General features: G+C 49.4%; 1 non-coding gene across 1 annotated transcript; it reads left to right on the top strand.

Moving 5' to 3' along the window:
• Positions 1-655: 655 nt before the first annotated feature.
• On the top strand, positions 656-727 carry TRNAT-AGU (transfer RNA threonine (anticodon AGU)). Its single transcript has one exon. It is a non-coding gene; the product is annotated as a tRNA-Thr (tRNA).
• The last annotated feature ends 16,582 nt before the right edge of the window (positions 728-17,309 follow it).

Genomic DNA, 17,309 nt, shown 5'->3' on the forward strand with positions numbered 1-17,309 from the left:
ATGCTTGATCACTTACAACTGATCAACTTTAATACGAAAGTCTTAGGTATTGTCCCTCAGGAAAACTTTTTATAAATATTTATAAAACACATATACATGTTAGATATACACTATCTCTAGAATATATCTTTACCTGGGACGTGTAACACTTGTGTGGATAGACACAACTTTGTAATGCATGATCCATTACACGAAATGAACTTCACTAACGAAGAGTTATACAACGCATCGTTGGAGAACATTAATCAAATACCTATACAGAATTTTTATGTTAGATAAAAGACATTTCTTGATACTAAACATAAGAAATGATGACGAAAGATAAGAGACGTAGATGTAAATGTTTTGTTAAAAGATCAAATACTCCTGCCTTAAACTAGCTCCTTGTATTGCATTTTCTTTTAGATATCCCAAGGAAAATATATTCTGTGGTTTGTTTATATATATGTTTATGTTCTTCACAACTTTTTTATTCTTTAATCTTTTAGGATTCAGGTTTAAGGATCTTGGTTCTGAACAACCATTATAATGCAACACAATACATATTTATCATAAATAAATCATTTATCACAATAACCATTATGTTTGTACCAGATTCTTTAAGTCCTCAATCACGTTTGTTGATAAATAAGGAATTTTTCCGTCACTGACAAGTGGCTCCGTGGTGTAGTGGTTAGCACATCTGTCTAGTAAACAGCTAATCCGGGTTCGATTCCCGGCGGAGCCTTTGTTTTCAGTATTCAGGATCGGAACATATATGACTGTGGTAAACCATCATCCGACACCACTGACCTTCATCATCCAGGCCAACAATCATCCAGCAGTGACACGTCCACTCCTGCTCGTGGCTGACCATCATCATCCAGGCCAACAATCATCCAGCAGTGACACGTCCACTCCTGCTCGTGGCTGACCTTCATCATCCAGGCCAACAATCATCCAGCAGTGACACGTCCACACCTGCTCGTGGCTGACCATCATCATCCAGGCCAACAATCATCCAGCAGTGAGACGTCCACTCCTGCTGGTGGCTGACCTTCATCATCCAGGCCAACAATCATCCAGCAGTGACACGTCCACTCCTGCTCGTGGCTGACCATCATCATCCAGGCCAACAATCATCCAGCAGTGACACATCCACTCCTGCTGGTGGCTGACCATCATCATCCAGGCCAACAATCATCCAGCAGTGACACATCCACACCTGCTCGTGGCTGACCATCATCATCCAGGCCAACAATCATCCAGCAGTGACACGTCCCCTCCTGCTGGTGGCTGACCTTCATCATCCAGGCCAACAATCATCCAGCAGTGACACATCCACTCCTGCTCGTGGCTGACCATCATCATCCAGGCCAACAATCATCCAGCAGTGACACATCCACTCCTGCTCGTGGCTGACCATCATCATCCAGACCAACAATCATCCAGCAGTGACACATCCACTCCTGCTGGTGGCTGACCTTCATCATCCAGGCCAACAATCATCCAGCAGTGACACATCCACTCCTGCTGGTGGCTGACCATCATCATCCAGGCCAACAATCATCCAGCAGTGACACATCCACTCCTGCTCGTGGCTGACCACCACATGTTGTGCCTCGTGTGTGAAACATAAAGCCCATCATACAGTCGCCACACATCATTAACACATCTATAGTCGCGCTGCTGGACGAGTCTGAAGGTTTAATTATCGTGCCCTGGCAACCTGCCAGTGCGTCTGGTAGGTTGCCAGGGTACGATAATCAATCCTTCAGACTCGTCCACTGTGACGGTATAAGTGATAGTGAAGTGTGTATGTCAAACATACCACATCATGATGGAGGTTTTATTGATCATTAATGTTTGTGTAGGTGTTGGTGAATCATGTCAATATGTTAAACTACTTACGACTGTGTGACATATATACAGTAGAAACCTAACAAGGCTGCAGGTAGTTACTATGTTGTGGGATAACAAGGCTGCAGGTAGTTACTATGTTGTCGGATAACAAGGCTGCAGGTAGTTACGTATTTCCTTCAATTTGTTTGACGTTCAGTTACGTTGCAGTAGTGAGGCATTCTCCAACCTACAGACAACACCAATCTATGGATATGGATGAAGCTGAGGCATCTATTGTTAGGAATAGGCAGCCACGAGAGAGAGAGAGAGAGAGAGAGAGAGAGAGAGAGAGAGAGAGAGAGAGAGAGAGAGAGAGAGAGAGAGAGAGAGAGAGAGAGAGTATCCTGGTGTTAGGGCCAACATAATGTTATGTTTGTGGATGACCATCTGAGGTGAAGGTGTTTTCGTCACCATAGACGACACGTTGCCAGAACTCAGCAGGTTTATCCTCCTAGTGGACCACCTCCTCCTCCATCCTCTCCTCCATATTACGTTAAGGTCCGGCTGGCTGCCCGTCTGGCCAACACACACACACACCACAACCTGAGCAGTTGTGTGCCAGCCTGGGACCCCCTGTGTACCGTGATCCATTGTACATATAAGGAAGACATTTACACATCCACTGACCACCATTACGTCACCAAACCTTGAGAAATGGTTGTTGGTGGTTTGAACAATATCATCATAACTACACAACCCCAGGACAACATCCATGTGCCTCCTACACCTTCCTGGCTGCACTCCATGCAGGAGCAGGGTATGGTACACATCTCTGCAGCAAGATTATTGACTGGACTGTACCATGTCTTTCCTTCCTTACGAAGGATACCGCCTCGCCGAAGATGACTTGTCATTCCCGGTGTAACCACTTACGGGTGGAGTCCGGTAACACCTTTTGAATGGCATTATGTAAGACTCACGCACACTACCATTAATTTTTCATTAGGTATTTGTTATTATCATTTTACTGTGAGTTACATAGAGTTAGATGCATGTTGCCACGGGCTCACTGTTCCCACGGGCTACTGTTAATCAGGATGTTTGAACACGTAAGAGCTGATCTGTTATTTGAACACGTTGTTGAATGGGTGTTGACGGACTCCCATATAACCCCTGCCAGTGTGACCTGAGGGGACACACTGGCCAGCATCGTCACACTGTTCACTAGAGTGTGTCGTAGTGTGTCATAAGACTATAGCCCAGAGTACTACAGATGGACGTACACGTTTTGTTGTAATAAATCTACAAAGGCCGCCTGATCTTCATTGAGTACCACAGACGAAGAAGACCTGATTTCCTTCCTCTCAACTCAACCTTACAAATGGTGGCAGTGACGTAAGAACCCACGTGACCACACACGACCGTCACATCTACTTCATATTTCTACGTCTGGTGTTGGCCAGCAGTCATACAAGCCTACCTGACACAGTCCTGGTGCTCCCTCCTGTGGACGTTAAGGGCGGAACCCACGGCCGGCTACGTGCTCCATCACCCGTACCTCAATGCATTGAATATACGCCTTTATTGCATTGCTGACACTGTGTCGCTTGCAAGAGCATCAAGACAGCGCCACCGCCGTGCAGTGTTGTCATCACATCCAGACGTGTCAAGCAAGGTCAGCCATCCTGCCAACACCAACGTGGAGGTCATCTTGTCAACCGCTCCAGAGACGCGTCATCATCAGCCGTGGCGACATCCCAGACGTCAGCATCGCGTGGTCCAGCCCTTGTCGCTCACTCAACTTTCCTGCTAGCGAGTCGCTACTCTGCACACATCTTCACCTCGCTACACCCAGCGAGTCGCTACTCTGCACACGTCTTCACCTCGCTACACCCAGCGAGTCGCTACCCTGCACACGTCTTCACCTCGCTACACCCAGCGAGCCGCTACTCTGCACACATCTTCACCTCGCTACACCCAGCGAGCCGCTACTCTGCACACATCTCCACCTCGCTACACCCAGCGAGCCGCTACTCTGCACACGTCTTCACCTCGCTACACCCAGCGAGCCGCTACTCTGCACACATCTTCACCTCGCTACACCCAGCCAGCCGCTACTCTGCACACATCTTCACCTCGCTACACCCAGCGAGCCACTACTCTGCACACGTCTTCATCTCGCTTCATCCAGCCAGCCGCTACTCTGCACACATCTTCACCTCGCTACACCCAGCGAGCCGCTCCTCTCCACACGTCTCCACCTCGCTACGCCACACCCGAAACGTCTAAGCGAACGAATCTCCAATTCAGATAAGAACTGTGTCAAAATGGTTCACTCTGTGAGGTATGCTCCTTTTGTGTGTTACTAGTTCCTAGTCTATAAATATATATATATATATATATATATATATATATATATATATATATATATATATATATATATATATATATATATATATATATATATTTTTTTTTTTTTTTCTTTTTTTTTTTGCTTTGTCGCTGTCTCCCGCGTTTGCGAGGTAGCGCAAGGAAACAGACGAAAGAAATGGCCCAACCCACCCCCATACACATGTATATACATACGTCCACACACGCAAATATACATACCTACACAGCTTTCCATGGTTTACCCCAGACGCTTCACATGCCTTGATTCAATCCACTGACAGCACGTCAACCCCGGTATACCACATCGCTCCAATTTACTCTATTCCTTGCCCTCCTTTCACCCTCCTGCATGTTCAGGCCCCGATCACACATAATCTTTTTCACTCCATCTTTCCACCTCCAATTTGGTCTCCCTCTTCTCCTCGTTCCCTCCACCTCCGACACATATATTCTCTTGGTCAATCTTTCCTCACTCATTCTCTCCATGTGCCCGAACCATTTCAAAACACCCTCTTCTGCTCTCTCAACCACGCTCTTTTTATTTCCACACATCTCTCTTACCCTTACGTTACTTACTCGATCAAACCACCGCACACCACATATTGTCCTCAAACATCTCATTTCCAGCACATCCATCCTCCTGCGCACAACTCTATCCATAGCCCACGTCTCGCAACCATACAACATTGTTGGAACCACTATTCCTTCAAACATACCCATCTTTGCTTTCCGAGATAATGTCCTCGATTTCCACACATTCTTCAAGGCTCCCAGAATTTTCGCCCCCTCCTCCACCCTATGATCCACTTCCGCTTCCATGGTTCCATCCGCTGCCAGATCCACTCCCAGATATCTAAAACACTTCACTTCCTCCAGTTTTTCTCCATTCAAACTCACCTCCCAATTGACTTGACCCTCAACCCTACTGTACCTAATAACCTTGCTCTTATTCACATTTACTCTTAACTTTCTTCTTTCACACACTTTACCAAACTCAGTCACCAGCTTCTGCAGTTTCTCACATGTATCAGCCACCAGCGCTGTATCATCAGCGAACAACAACTGACTCACTTCCCAAGCTCTCTCATCCCCAACAGACTTCATACTTGCCCCTCTTTCCAAAACTCTCGCATTCACCTCCCTAACAACCCCATCCTTAAACAAATTAAACAACCATGGAGACATCACACACCCCTGCCGCAAACCTACATTCACTGAGAACCAATCACTTTCCTCTCTTCCTACACGTACACATGCCTTACATCCTCGATAAAAACTTTTCACTGCTTCTAACAACTTGCCTCCCACACCATATATTCTTAATACCTTCCACAGAGCATCTCTATCAACTCTATCATATGCCTTCTCCAGATCCATAAATGCTACATGCAAATCCATTTGCTTTTCTAAGTATTTCTCACATACATTCTTCAAAGCAAACACCTGATCCACACATCCTCTACCACTTCTGAAACCACACTGCTCTTCCCCAATCTGATGCTCTGTACATGCCTTCACCCTCTCAATCAATATCCTCCCATATGATTTACCAGGAATACTCAACAGAAATCCTCCCCTCCTTGTATCTTTTTTTTTTAACTTTCTAAAATGGGAAACAGAAGAAGGAGTCACGCGGGGAGTGCTCATCCTCGTCGAAGGCTCAGATATATATATATATATATATATATATATATATATATATATATATATATATATATATATATATATATATATATATACTTTTGGGTAATATGACTATTCGTCCTTGTAGTTTAGCAAATTAATCTAAGGGTTTTAGTTATTCTTGCATATATTCTTATGTTTTCATACTTTGTTACTGTTGTTTTTAGTGATGATTACTTTCACATACAGAATCTTGTATTGATATGTTATATTGTTATCCCACACTTTTTATTGCCTTTATTTCAGTACAATATTTTCAAATAATATTCAGGTTAGGTATTTTGGATTAGGACAATAGTGTTCATTGTATTTTGATATTTTCGAGAGGATTATTACTTAAACACTTTAAGTCAGATTGTATTACATGTCCGAAGATATTCCACGCGGTAATCGTAAAGGTTCATATGTACTTAGGAATTTACCTAGAATCCCTTATTATAAACGGAACCAGCCTTCTAAAATGGCGACGTCACACAAAGTTGTTTTGACAGATTCTGGTGACACAGATGACCCACAGAAACCTTCTCACACGTTACCACACCCACACCCACCTCCCCCGCCACCTCACAAAAACTCAGGACAATCAGATACTTCACAAAAAAACAGTTTTCACACTAAAACAAGCTAGGGAACCACACGAGTTATTTGATGGTAAACTGTCAAATTTTGATCGGTGGATCAGAAATGCAGAGGACAGTGTTGAACATAATGGTGATTCAGGAGACAGAGCGCTTATATCGGCTGCTAAAAATCTCATTGATTTCCACCAGCCTAACAATTAAGCTAGGGTTGTCTATGACTCAGATGACATTGGAAACTGTACATCTTGGGAGGAATTTAAAACGTTGTTTACATCAGGTTGTGAGGAATCATTCTCAGATAGTTCACTACACGTCCTTTTACGTGCTCTTAACACAACATACTTGGATGATACGTCAGTCCCTGATCACTGGAGTACCTTACATGGAAGAATGAGATTAGTTAGGCAGGCTTATGAATCCTTACCCTGGATATCAGCCATGATGAATCCTGAAACTCATGTGCAAACACTCATGCGTTTATTACACATAACCTTCATTCTCAAGGACCTGACCTCCAGACGTAACTCGGCGGTTACTTAATGAAGACATCGACTCATCATTGTGGGTCAGTAACGAAAGTATTGAGTTACACTCAAATGAAAGGTGGACATTATAACACCAAGACACTGGGGAGGGTATCGGCTTCCCAAAGTGTGACGTAACATTCTAGTGGTCAACACAATCATTCTTCTCATGGTCAAATACAGCGATTCAGTGATGACAAACACTCACATAAAGTGACGTGCTTCCGGTGTGGCCAACCAGGACATAAAGCGAATGTGTGTCCTTACACATGGGACTCATTCTCACGTGAGCCTCGACCAGAACAACAAACGCAGTCAACGACCCATGTCATCACAGCCTCGGTCGTCACAATTCTGCCGACCTAGTCATGATTTCCTCCAGTCAGACATCAGGCTGACCTTCACCCGCTCGCGCCCAACACAACCAAGCAGGTGTTCATATCATAGCAACGCTAGACACACTTCAGCCGAGCCTCAGCTAGACACACTTCAGCCCAGCCTCAGCTAGACGCACTTCAGCCCACCCTCAGCTAGACACACTTCAGCCCACCCTCAGCTAGACACACTTCAGCCCAGCCTCAGCTAGACACACTTCAGCCCAGCCTCAGCTAGACACACTTCAGCCCAGCCTCAGCTAGACACACTTCAGCCCAGCCTCAGCTAGACACACTTCAGCCCAGCCTCAGCTAGACACACTTCAGCCCAGCCTCAGCTAGACACACTTCAGCCGAACCTCAGCTAGACACACTTCAGCCCAGCCTCGGCTAGACAGACGTCATCTAACACAGGTTCATCATGTCATTATCAACAATGACAATCTCTCGCTCATGACACGACTCCATCACATAAGGAACTCTTAAGACATTTTCGTTCTTCGCCATTTTCTCACATTACAAGTTTCGATTTAGTGGGTTCTTTCCAGGATAAGCCAGTCACAATCTTTCTAGACAGCAGCATGGAATCAGATGTCATTCATTGTGATTTTATTCAACCATTAATGGGGCGCACTCAACTTGTTCAATGCTCGGACTTTTATCCATCCCTTCAAAGTATCTCAAATGAAAATATCGACGTAAGGGGCACTATTAAAATGAACATTCACTTAGGCGACCCGGTCATGACCGACACCCCTTACATTGTTCGAGGTGTAACTTTTCCTGCTAACTTGTTACTAGGACGCCACTCTATGTGTGGCACAACATAAGATCTGTCCTATTTATCATGTGGTTTGTGTTGATAATACGTTCCTGCCATTGTCAGAGATGAGTTCTCACTCAGTCAGAGTCATTAATACATCTGCTCCCACGTCCTGCTTCACGGTAGACAATACGCATCCTTTTTACTTTTCTACTCATCATTGTCCTGGTAAACTGAGAACCAACATGACTCTGCATAGTAACACATTAACGAAGGTTCCACTCTCACTTTCTCGAACATGAATGAATGATCATGGACTTAGACATAGTCAGGGTCATCTCGCACTAAGAGTAGTTGCTGAACCTTCCTCACTAACTGTCACACGACTATCGATGGATGTCTCTATTCATGAGACCCCAGATGGAGAGGTCACCATATACATTGCCAATACGGGACCCACTCCTGTCCGTCTCCGTAGAGGGACCAAGCTTGTGGAATTCTCCGTTTTGAAGTCCGGAATTCAAGACGAGGAGTTGCATGAGTTTAATATCCGTCTAGTCTCACATTCCATTAACCCACCACCACCTACTCCTCCTACCCCAGACTCAGCAGTGCACGGCTTGTGTCAGCTCCCCACCATCACCCCTGACATGATATCCAAGGTAGGATTAACCAAACATGTTGACCAGTTAACAGACTTACTTAACCAGTATAGGTCTACTATTGCCTTATCAGGAGAACCACTCGGTAGAACTCATTTGGATGTTCACATTATTAACTTAGAGAAAAACACACGTCCCATTGACGTCCCAGCCTATCGATTGCCACACACACGCGCACAGAGACATAGCAAACAAACTTGTTCAGGACATGTTGAAAGATAAGGTTATAGAGGAATCACGATCACCATGGAATTCACCACTTCTGATCGTTCCGAAAAAGGACGGAACTTTTAGACCAGGTCATAGATTTTAGAAAACTCAACAACAAGGTCACTTTGAAAGATGGTTTCCCATTACCAGTGGTATCAGAGCTTCTTCATAGCCTCGGTAACAATAAGGTATTTTCAACTTTGGATTTATTGAGTGGATTTTGGCAGATTCCCTTGTCAGAGGAAAGCCGCCCCCTGACTGTGTTCAGTACGCCAGATGGTCATTGGCAGTTCATATGCATCATGGCCTTCGGTCTTCATTCCTCACCGGTGATCACCTTCTCAAGGTTAATGACTAACATTTGTCATCACATGTTGGGCCAAGATGTATTGGTTTATCTTGATGATATAATTGTTATGTCTCCAGATATTGCTTTTCATTTCAAAAGTTTTGAGAGAGTGTTTCTACGACTTAAGGATGCGAACCTAAAAGTCAAGTTATCCAAATGTTCCTTTCTACAAACAAGAATTAATTACTTAGGTCACACCTTTGATGAAAACGGTATTCAACCTAATGCAGATAAGTCAAAACAATTGTAGAATGGCCAGTCCCTTCCACAACATACAAGGTCAAATCCTTCCTTAGTTCAGCAAGATATTATTGAAGATTTATCGCTAATTTCGCGAAGATCACAAACCCCCTCACTTCATTTCTGAAACAGGAAGTTACATTCCAGTGGACTACAGCGCAAGACAATGTGTTTAACTTATACTCAGTAACTGAGTTAGAAGGTCTTGCAGTAGTTTGGGCACTGAACATCTTAGAGAATAAATATATGGTTACCCTATTACAGTTTATACAGATCACTGGGCACTGTTAGGTATTTTTCAGCGACAGGATCCTACAGGAAAGTTTCAGAAGTGGTTTTTAACTATACAAGCATTTGACCCAGATTTTCGTTTTGTTTCTGGCTCATCCAATGTAGTTGCAGACGCGCTTTCCCGCAGAGTGGGTGCAGCCACTGTAGGTGATAGCCTCGTAGATGTTGATATAGAGAGGTTGAGACAGCATCAACGGGATGACCCAGTCTGGGATCCTGTCATAGAATCCTAGAGGGTATAAGATCTTCCTTGGATGCTAAAACAGTTGTCCCAGTCAGAGAATTGTATTTAGCACAGTGAGGGAGTCTTGTGCAGGGACGCGAAATTAGGAGTGCTCGCCCGTGTTGTTAAACAATCATTCCAACAGCATTAGTACGGGATTTCTTGAAGTTAGCACATGATTCAACCCAGGCCGCACACCCAGGCCGCACACCCAGGCCGCACACCCAGGCTGCACACCCAGGCTGCACACCCAGGCCGCACACCCAGGCTGCACACCCAGGCGCACACCCAGGCCGCACACCCAGGCCGCACACCCAGGCGCACACCCAGGCCGCACACCCATGCGACACCCAGGCCGCACACCCAGGCCGCACACCCAGGCTGCACACCAAGGCCGCACCCCCAGGCGACCCCAGGGAGCACACCCAGGCGACCCCAGGCCACACACCAAGGCTGCACATCCAGGCCGCACACCCAGGCTGCACACACAGGCGAACCCAGGCCGCATACCCAGGCCGCATACCCAGGCCGCACACCCAGGCCGCACACCCAGGCTGCACATCCAGCCGCACACCCAGGCCGCACACCCAAGCTGCACACCCAGGCCGCACACTCAGGCTGCACACCCAGGCTGCACACCCAGGCTGCACACCAAGGCCGCACACCCAGGCTGCACACACAGGCGAACCCAGGCCGCACACCCAGGCTGCACACCCAGGCCGCACACCCAGGCCGCAAACCCAGGCTGCACATCCAGCCGCACACCCAGGCCGCACACCCAAGCTGCACACCCAGGCCGCACACTCAGGCTGCACACCCAGGCTGCACACCAAGGCCGCACACCCAGGCCGCACACCCAGGCTGCACACCCAGGCCGCACACTCAGGCCGCACACTCAGGCTGCACACCCAGGCTGCACACCCAGGCCGCACACCCAGGCCGCACACTCAGGCTGCACACCCAGGCTGCACACCCAGGCCGCACACCCAGGCCGCACACCCAGGCTGCACACCCAGGCCGCACACCCAGACTGCACACCCAGGCTGCACACCCAGGCTGCACACCCAGGCCGCACACCCAAGCTGCACACCCAGGCCGTACACCCAGGCTGCACACCCAGGCTGCACACCCAGGCCGCACACCCAGGCCGCACACCCAGGCTGCACACCCAGGCTGCACACCCAGGCCGCACACCCAGGCTGCACACCCAGGCGACCCCAAGCCGCACACCCAGGCCGCACACCAAGGCGACCCCAGGCCGCACACCCAGGCCTGCACACCCAAGCTGCACACCAAGGCCGCACCCCCAGGCGACACCCAGGGAGCACACCCAGGCGACCCCAGGCCAAACACCCAGGCTGCACACCCAGGCCGCACACCCAGGCTGCACACACAGGCGAACCCAGGCCGCATACCCAGGCCGCACACCCAGGCCGCACACCCAGGCGACCCCAAGCCGCACATCCAGGCGACCCCGGGCCGCACACCAAGGCCGCACACCAAGGCTGCACATCCAGGCCGCACACCCAGGCCGCACACCCAAGCTGCACACCCAGGCCGCACACCCAGGCCACAAACTCAGGCTGCACACCCAGGCTGCACACCAAGGCCGCACACCCAGACTGCACACCCAGGCCGCACACCCAGGCCGCACACCCAGGCTGCACACCCAGGCTTCACACCCAGGCCGCACACCCAAGCTGCACACCCAGGCCGTACACCCATGCCGCAGACCCAGGCCGCACACCCAGGCCGCACACCCAGGCGACCCCAAGCCGCACATCCAGGCGACCCCGGGCCGCACACCCAGGCCGCACACCCAGGCTGCACACCAAGGCTGCACACCCAGGCGACCCCAGGCCGCACATCCAGGCGACCCCAGGCCGCACATCCAGGCGACCCCAGGCCGCACATCCAGGCGACCCCGGGCCGCACACCCAGGCGACCCCAGGCCGCACATCCAGGCGACCCCGGGCCGCACACCAAGGCCGCACACCCAGGCTGCACATCCAGGCCGCACACCCAGGCCGCACACCCAGGCTGCACACCCAGGCCGCACACCCAGGCCGCACACCCAAGCTGCACACCCAGGCCGTACACCCAGGCCGCACACCCTAGATGCACACCGCGGATGCACACCCAGGCCGCACACCCAGGCCGCACACCCACGCTGCACACCCAGGCGTCCCCAGTCCGTACACCCAAACGACCCCAGGCCGCACACCCAGGCGACCCCAGGCCGCACACAGAGGCCGCACACCCAGGTTGAACACCCAGGCGACCCCAGGCCGCACACCCAGGCGTCCCCTGGCCGTACACCTAGGCCGCACACCCAGGCGACCCCAGGCCGCACACCCAGGCGTCCCCAGGCCGTACACCCAGGCCGCACACCCAGGCGACCCCAGGCCGTACACCCAGGCGACCCCAGGCCGTACACCCAGGCCGCACACCCAGGCGACCCCAGGCAGTACACCCAGGCGACCCCAGGCTGCACACCCAGGCGTCCCCAGGCCGTACACCCAGGCGACCCCAGGCCGCACACCCAGGCCGCACACCCAGGCGACCCCAGGCCGCACACAGAGGCCGCACACCCACGTTGCCCACCCAGGCGACCCCAGGCCGTACACCCAGGCGACCCCAGGCTGCACACCCAGGCGTCCCCAGGCCGTACACCCAGGCGACCCCAGGCCGCACACCCAGGCCGCACACCCAGGCGACCCCAGGCCGCACACAGAGGCCGCACACCCAGGTTGCACACCCAGGCGACCCCAGGCCGCACACCCAGGCGACCCCAGGCCGCACACCCAGGCCACACACCCAGGCGACCCCAGGCCGCACACAGAGGCCGCACACCGAGGTTGCACACCCAGGCGACCCCAGGCCGCACACCCAGGCGACCCCATGCCGCACACACAGGCCGCACACCCAGGCAACCCCAGGCCGTACACCCAGGTCGCACCCCCAGGCTGCACACCCAAGCGACCCCAGGCCGCACACTCAGGCCGCACACCCAGGCCGCACACCCAGGCTGCACACCCAGGCGACCCCAGGCCGCACACCAAGGCTGCACGCCCAGGCCGCACACCCAATCGACCCCAGGCCGCACACCCAGGCCGCACACCCAGGCCGCACACCAAGGCTGCACACCCAGGCCGCACACCCAGGCCGCACACCCAGGCCGCACACCCAGGCTGCACACCCAGGCGACCCCAGGCCGCACACCCAGGCCGCACACCCAGGCCGCACACCCAGGCTGCACGCTCAGGCGACCCCAAGCCGCACACCCAGGCGACCCCAGGCCGCACATCCAGGCCGCACACCCAGGCCGCACACCCAGGCCGCACACCCAGGCGACCCCAGGCCGCACACCCAGGTGACCCCAGGCCGCAAACCCAGGCCGCACACCCAGGTCGCACACCCAGGCGACACCAGGTTGCACACACAGGCCGCACACCCAGGCGACCCCAGGCCACACACCTAGGCTGCAGACCCAGGCCGCACACCAAGGCTGCAGACCCAGGCCGCACACCCAGGCCGCAAACCCAGGCTGCACATCCAGGCCGCACACCCAGGCCGCACACCCAAGTTGCACATCCAGGCCGCACACCCAGGCTGCACACCCAGGCTGCACACCCAGGCTGCACACCCAGGCCGCACACCCAGGCCGCACACCCTGGCTGCACACCCAGGCGTCCCCAGGCCGCACACCCAGGCCGCACACCCTGGCTGCACACCCAGGCGTCCCCAGGCCGTACACCCAGGCGACCCCAGGCCGCACACCCAGGCATCACACCCAGGCGACCCCAGGCCGCACACAGAGGCCGCACACCCAGGTTGCACACCCAGGCAACCCCAAGCCGCACACCCAGGCCGCACACACAGGCCGCACACCCAGGCGACCCCAGGCCGCACACCCTGGTGATCCCAGGCCGCATACCCAGGCCGCACACCCAGGCGACCCCAGGCCGTACACCCAGGCGACACCAGGCCGCACACCCAGGCGACCCCAGGCCGCACAGGTGCAGATACATGTTATAAGCAGACTCGTTTGAGGTATTTTAGGCCAAGATGCAGAGAAACTTTGCAGATCATATTTTGAGGTGCCAAACCTGTAACACACACAAGGGAAATCCCACTACCCCGCAGAATGTGTAGAAATATCCTTTACCTTCATAGCCATGGGAAAGAGTTCATATGGACATATGAGGAGGTTTTCCTAGGTCCATGGCAGGCTACAGATACATCTTAGTAATTACTGATGCCTTCACGAGATATTGTGAATTAGTTCCAGTTCAAAATAAACACGCAGCTACCTTTCGCTAAGGTGTTCAAGCAACATAGACATAATGCGCCGAAGATTTTAGTCACAGATAATGGAGGGGAATTTAATAACTCATTATTAGAAGAACTCTGTAAATTGTATAACATAAGTAAATGTAATATAATGGCTCATCACTTAGCCTCGAATGGCCTGGCAGAAAGGTTGAACCGTAAGATCCTCCAGTGTCTTCCCACCAACATTAATTTTGATCATGATGAATGGGATGAATACCTGTCTGATGTCCAATGTTCATTAAACTCAGCTCATCATAAGTCAGTTGGAGACACACCCTTCCACGCCTTACACGGTTTTGATAAAGTGTTGCCGTATGACATAATAGCGTCCCCTCATTCATGTCCAGCAGTCCAGAGATCAGTTGTAGTGGAAAAATATCGCACGACTCAATTGATTCATCAAAGGATCAAGGAAAATCTAGGTGAAGCCACTACAACCTTCACGAACCAGGCTGATAAATCCACGAAACCATCAAAGGTGGCTCCCGGACTCTTGGTAATGGTGCAGGAATTAAACTCAAGAAGTGAGGTTCCTAAACTTGACCCAAAATGTTCTGGTCCCTATAGAGTCTTAGCTCATTTAAAGGGACATAAGTTCAGGGTTCGACATCTAAATACAGTTGACATTCGTGAAGAACATGAGGACCACTTGAAAGTTTTACAGAATTCTGAACATGATCATCCCGGTACCACAACAGACAACACTCCTCAAACCCCAAACAATGTCACCCAACCAACTTCTACCACTGTTCAGACTGTCCCCACACCAGAACCGACCACCCTCACAACACCACCACACACACATCAGTATTCATTAAGACCTCACCTTTAAGAAGTTGCTAAGTTTATCATTTTCCAGGTTCTTCCTTCTCATGTCCTTATGGTGTCTTCCTGTATATGACACCATGGCAGTACCAGGCGCCCTTCTCACGACTCCCCGCGAGGTCCGCCTCGTGAGGGACACAGTTAAGTTGGGCCTGGATGGTCTACCCTACACTTACGATTAATTTAGTAAAACTAATGGAGGCCGTACCTCGCTTACGGTCTACCTTACTGAAGTTTTACACCAGTGCGTCCATCAGAAACTCTAGTGTTGCTCCTCCTCCAACTTTGTTAAACCAGTGGACCTGGAAATTGAATAGTACCTGTGTGATTCTGTATGACATAATACAAGACATTGAATCTCCAGTAAATACTAATACCAGTATGAACACAGAAAAGCAGAGGAGAAGCAAGAGAGGTCTGCTTAATTTTGTAGGGTCCCTCCAATCATATTTGTTTGGTATTGCTACTCAGGAAGAACTTAATTCAGTTAGGAATCAGATTGCATCTTTACAATTTCAACAACTTCTTAACAACAGGTATATTAAGGCTAAAGCTAAGGTCTTAAAACAACATTCTAGATATTTGAATGACATAATGTTAACTGTTAATAATTTGACAAAACATGTAGCACTATTGTCAAAGTCTCTTAATCCCATATATGCTATAGTGACTATTTCCACATATGTTGATAGTTTATATGCCCAAATCACTTATTATGCACATTATTTCACTGACTTATTGGAAGATGTTAATAACCTGGTAAGCCAAGTTGTCACGCCATCATTTTTTCCCTTCTCGGAACTCACACGTATCATTAAACAAGCGATGACGAAATTCGGTTGCACCCCAGCTCTCCCTCTGCATCACGTGACCAGTTATTACTCCTTACTAACGGTTGACGTGATCCTCGAAGCGGTCATTATCCACATATCATTCACTGACTCCAATACTTACAGCCTTGTGAACGTAATACCATTCCCTTTTAATTTCACAAAAGGGTCGCAAAAAACTATCGTCCTTGCTGATAACATGAACTTTCTATTATAAAATATTACTTCCTCGTTGATTGCACATCTCTCCATGGATGATTTAGCATTGTGCCATAAACCATTGTTTGACAACTTGATTTGCCCCCCCAATACCTTGGTTTTTCATGATTTACAAACAAACTCATGTGAGTCCCAACTACTTTTAGGGTATCAACAAAATGTTCTTCATTCCTGTTCCTTTAAGGAAATTACTGTTACTGAACCTTGGATTGAAAGTATGGACCAGTATCACGTCCTGTTTTTTCCAGAACCACAAAATGTTCTCATTCATTGCCCACCTAATCATCCCAAATCTTATTTGTTTCTGGGTCACATTCAGTTAGGACAACAATGTACTGTTATCAGTTCAAGTTTCAAATTGTTCGGCACTCATGATCATATTTTGGGCCAGATTGATAGAGCTATCCCGAGTATAGAACGAATCCCCCAAAACATCAACTTATCCATCATTAATGAAGTAAATATCCAACATCTTCCATCTATGGTTCAAGAAGATTTAGATTCTGAAATAGATGTTTTGGCTTTTGTACCTTTTAAGTACACTTCTCATATTTCTGGATTTTCAATTATTTCGTTGTCTATTGCACTCATATTATTATTCATAGTATTCATCTTATATTGTCGTCTACGACATAGGGTGTCTAATATAGAATTCCCTACAGCCACATTGGATGTTCAGAAGGTAGTCGCAGCAGCACTTCCTTATTTAAGGAGGAATCTAACTCCAGAATAATATGTATTGAATGAGTTGCTGGAATTTTTTTTTGCATACTGATTTTGTTTATAACATATATATATATATATATATATATATATATATATATATATATATATATATATATATATATATATATATATATATATATATATATATATCTATTTTTTTTTTTTTTTTTTTTTTTCATACTATTTGCCATTTCCCGTGTTAGCGAGGTAGCGTTAAGAACAGAGAACTGGGCCTTAGAGGGAAATATCCTCACCTGACCCC

Source organism: Panulirus ornatus, chromosome 70 (assembly GCF_036320965.1).
Source record: "Panulirus ornatus isolate Po-2019 chromosome 70, ASM3632096v1, whole genome shotgun sequence".
NCBI lineage: Eukaryota > Metazoa > Arthropoda > Malacostraca > Decapoda > Palinuridae > Panulirus > Panulirus ornatus.